The following is a 5,185-nucleotide window of genomic DNA, read 5'->3' as shown; positions in this document are numbered from 1 at the left end:
AACAAAAAAAAACACCCAGATTTTGCTCCACACCCTGTGGATAATAGAGCTCAATTAGCATACGCTGTCTCCTCCCTGAGAACTTCTGAAGGCACCACTCTGAGATACTCAAGGCCAGAAGAACTGAAACTTAAAGAGAACAAGTAGATCAGTTCCTACAACACATATTCAAACCACTTTTCTGTGGAACTAGGCTCTGAAGTTCAAATTGAAATCCAAAATTAGCAACAATACCTTCAAGCCTCTATCAAAGTATTAAAGCCTTTGACCATCTTGTCATTCTTCCTCTCCTCTGTATTTAATTTGGAAAGCATCAAGATTATTACAAGCGTGCTACAGACTCTCTGAGGAAGAAATCTGTACCAGAGTGGAAATCTGGAAGGAGTGGAGCCTCTGGAGGAGGCTAGTATGTGTGAAACACAGCCTGCAGACATGCACAACATGAAGATTAAAAAGCATTAAGTAACTCCTAGAGCATGGAGGGAGGCATTGTTCAAATTTAGAAGTCACAGTAAACCCACACCAAACTGATTGCGTGGTCATAAAACAGAAGTGCCAATGCACAGCTTGAACTACAGTGCACTCACAGCTTCCTTTTTTGCTTCCCCCTCTGAATTCTTGCTGCTTCTGAAATCTGAATATTTCCATCTTCAGCCACAAGAAACCAGTCCCTCTACTATTTCTTCAGTGCTACAGAACCCAGCCACCTCTGGAGAATGAGCCAGGGTCCAGCCATGTGTGAGATGTGAGCTGGTGCAGCCAGCACCACTGGCACTGCTGTGCTCCTCAGCTGCTGCTGGAACTTGGCGTCCTCAGAGCATTCTTGGTGGGGCTTGGCACTCAGTCCTTCCCCTCGTCACTCGGTTTGGGAGGATGTGTCTGAAAGGCAGGGCTGCCTTCCCAGAGCAAGGGAGCTTTCAGCTGTGACTTCAGAAGTGTTTTTAGCACGTGGTGACGTTTACTGAGTAGTTCTGTCTTGGGAATATGTCGAAACGTCACAACAGGCATAAGAATGATCACAGGAAAGAAAAAGAGTTGCCTTATTCAACAGATTTGCTCCAGATGTGACTTTGGAATAGTTTAAATGGCAAAAACTTGTTACCATTGCTTGTTCTGCTCAAATAGAAGAGTCAAGACACAGGCAACTGGATCCCCATCACACAGGCAACTGGATCCCCATCCCACAGTGCTGATTACTCCAGTCAGCTTTTCTAAGCAATGGCCTGATGTCACCAGAGCTGGGCTTTCTCTTCTCTCGCTCTTTTAAAAATTTACTTTTGAGTTGCATCTGAACTAGCACATAGGAAGTTATCCTGAAGAGCAGCACTTCTACAAGAAGAAATTCTTCCTTCCTTGTACTTCAAAATGTTGATACAATTGAAAGCAGCAGCATATTAAGCATGATTTTAACTTTTTTTTTTTTAAAGCCCAGATCAACAATTTCTTCTTGGATTTTCCAACAAAATTATGGTTATGCCTTAAGCTGATATTTAAACTTCTTGTTGAAATAATAAAGAACATAGCCAAAAATATGAATATAAAGCAATTTTAATTTTCCTCTAGATATTTATATCAAAGAAATAATACTCATGTCCAAGTACTGTACATACAATATCTTCCTTATAAACTCTTTAGTTTAAAACACATGTACAAAATTGCACATTGCAGTTTGCAAAAAATCATACATACCTTTTTGCAAGTAAACAATTCCAGCACAAGGATCAATGTTATACATTCCAAAACGTCTGTTAAGAAACAAACGAAAAATCCACTGTGATCTCTCCATAAAGGTCCTAGTGTTACAAATCAATCATTAACAGATTTCTATCTGATGTACTACACACAGGGATACATAAATGAGCACAAGGCAAGTCGCCTTTTAGTCATAAGTACTTAAGACAGAGGCTTGGAACACAATTCTGCTGCCATTTAAACCCATGGTATCCATCCCACAGTATTTAGCAGTAGCAGCATTAAGTTAATTTTTCCAAGATTGCCAATCGCAGTATACCTTACTTTTAATTTAAAAACAAGTTGGCTACCACTGAACAGTAGGAATTGGGACATTATTGTAAACACAGTTATCACTGTTGTATAATCAGTAAGTTACAGTATTCTCCTAAGCACATCACTAAATTAAGAAATGTTTTACATTTAATCAAGTGCAAGATGCCAACTAATATCGTCCACTTTGTCTCAGAAATACGTATTTTGAATATAATGCTATATATATTTTAAAAGTAACATAAGAAAATTACAATGGACATAATCCTCAGTTGCATATTATTAAGCCCTGTAGCCTCTGTTTACATTTTTAAAAAAATCACCACATCAGAAAAAAGCTGTCAGAAGTGTCCTTAATAAATCTCTCCTGACCAAATCCAGCAAACAAGTAGCTACCAAATTTTGTTTCACTATTATTACCTCTGTGTGCCATGTCATTGCCAGCACACTTGTTCAAAGAGTTCCCAAAAATGATTAGGTTTTTAAAAAAGAGGAAGTATTTCCATATCCATACAAAGTAATTTCTTGGTGTGGTTTTGGTTGTTGGGATTTTTTTGTATGCATTTTTGTTTGTTTGTGTTTGTGTTGTTTCTTTTGGGGTTTTTTTTTTGTTGGTTGGTTTGTTTTGGTTTGTTTGTTTTTAATCTATTCAAATACTGTAGTTTTAAAAAATTCTTCCTGTAGCAGGCATTTTAAAAGGGTTTCTCAGAGGCTTCCTCTGTGCCAGCTAATTTAATAAGGCAGAGTAAGAAGGTACATATAAACCCAGCTTTCAAGAACCCAGGAAAGGATGTAGGCAGATAACCACCCACCAACTAGTTGCACATAAGCTGCTGGAAGAGCAAAGCCAAATCTGCACTGCTCTGTCTCCACCTTTCGTTTTGAACAGCTATCCTGAATGAGAAACTCTACACGCCATGCATGAAGGCCTGAGAACAATCAGGATTTGAGAGCTGTAGGAAGTGGCAGTTTGCTCACACCTCTCCTTTGGGACAAAAAGAGAGCTCAGGGATGCTGGTGGCTACCCAGCAGGCAAGGGCAGCTTCTCCTTTTTGGGAGATCCCTTTGGCTCATTGATCAGCATGTGCCACAGCTGTCATCCCAAAAAGGACCACTGGATTTTTGTGATCCTGGCAGCAGCTCCTGCACATGATATTGCAAGGTTCACAGTACTGCAAGGCACAGAGCCTTTTCTGCATCAAAGACGTTCAGCAAGAACCAGGCACCAGAAAACACCCAGTGCTTTCAGAGCTGGGCCCTGTCGCCTAAGAGCTCTCTCCTTTTTTGCTGATGGGAGTTAATTGCTCAATTCAACTGATGCAAAGACATGTTGCTCAAAGAACGATGGATTTCATCTGTCCCAGTCTGCACCTATCCAGAGCTGCTCCTTTCTTAGTGTGGATATTCTCAGTGATTCATTAGCCATTACAAACATCACACAGCATAGACACGTGTGGTCCCCTAAGCCTCAGAAAGGTTTTCAGTCTAGGCAGAAACTGCAGGAAGAACACACCAGCCTTAGAAGAACAACTCCAGGAAAAAGAAACTGCCCTGGAACAATGTTCTATGACTCAGGACTGAGAAACACTCAAAGCTGTAGAGCTACTTCACCAAGACAACTTATTCAGCAACACAGATCCAGCTGCCTTTCCTGGTAACAGTCTGCATACGGAGCCTAAGGGTTACCTTCATCCACGATGAAATAGAGGTAAACCAACAGATTAACTTGAGTTTTAAGGCCCAGGAGACTCAGGGCCTTTCACAGCATGCTGATAATGCCCTCCCTTCAAATCTCTACCCTTCTCTCCTTTTGACCTCAAGAAGCCAGTAGACCCATTCTTAGTTAAGAAGAGTGGGAGGGGTAAGAATTAGTGGCCAAAATTTGGTGGGTGTGAAGCCTAGGCCGACTTGCACATCATTTTCTATGTGAAAGCCAGGGATTGCACAATACTGTATTGCAACACTTACTCCCTTCCCTTTGTCCCCTTCAAAGCAGCTTAGCACAACCCAAGCAAAATCACTGGTGCAAGTAAGTGTTTATAGTGATGTCTCACTTCAGAACTGTGCTAAGTGTCTCTGTAATTAACAAATAGCACTTTGCAACAAAGAGAAAAAATTCTTCAAGACTTGTTTGTGTTGGGTCTTTTGTTCCATGTTTGGTGGTTTTTTTGGGGAGAGGGAAGGAGGAGAAAAAAAATTAACAAAGCCTGAATATCTAATCTGTTACATATGAGGAATGCTCAAGGGGCTTGCAAGAACTTGTTTTGCTACATGTTGAGCAACACCACATGGGAAAGCCTTGAAATTAGAGCAAATGCTTGAAGACAGGGCGTAGCTGCCTTATGGAGCTTGTCCTTTACAGGCCGCATTTTATTAGAGAGCAAACTTTTGCATCATCAGTCAGCATTCAGACCTGGACTTTACTTGATGACATTTCAGTATGGTGGTTGCCATGGCTTTAAATAAATAAGGGTAAGTGTGAAATTACCAGTCATCATGCCAAACAGGGAGGAGCACAGTTTCTAAAGAAGAGTAGTTCAGAAGACACTCAAGCAGTTATAGCAAAACAAAATAAGCTAAAAAGCATTTGGAAGAGAAATCTTAATTCTCTGCCACTTAAAAATACAATAAATATTAACATTAAATACTGTATCAGAGATAAATTTTACTTCTTCCTTGCTTATTTTTTCTTACTATTGCTGATTCCTGCAACTATCATTTCTAACTATTACCATGCACTTTTGGCCTGCTGGGAAAGTGAAATTACAGCAAAAAGATATCACAGACATACCAGCTCATACTGTGATTTCAGTTGCAGTGTGCCCAGAAAGACTTTTAAGCACCGCAATGACTTACAATACCATTTCAGTAACTGGCACAAAATGGGTTGGACAGCAGGCAGCATTTTGGAAACCCCTGTTCTGCAGGTGTCATCTTGCAGAGTGTAAATAGGTGTCCCAGCTACTTATGGCCACATCCTATGCAACATATTATATATATAATAAGATTGTTTAACTCTCCAGTAGTCGGTATTTTCCCACTATTTATGTCATCCTTCCATGAAGGATATTAAGAAGACAGAATGGTAAAAGCTGGAAAAAAAAAACCCAGGAGTTTGACCTTTGACTCTATTCATTAAGAAGGGCAAGTTTTATACCAGTATCTTCTACTGGTATCTTTC

This window comes from Chaetura pelagica, unplaced genomic scaffold (genome assembly GCF_000747805.2).
Source record: "Chaetura pelagica isolate M959 unplaced genomic scaffold, ChaPel_1.0 scaffold16, whole genome shotgun sequence".
Taxonomy (NCBI): Eukaryota; Metazoa; Chordata; class Aves; order Apodiformes; family Apodidae; genus Chaetura; species Chaetura pelagica.
This window is presented reverse-complemented; position numbering follows the sequence as displayed.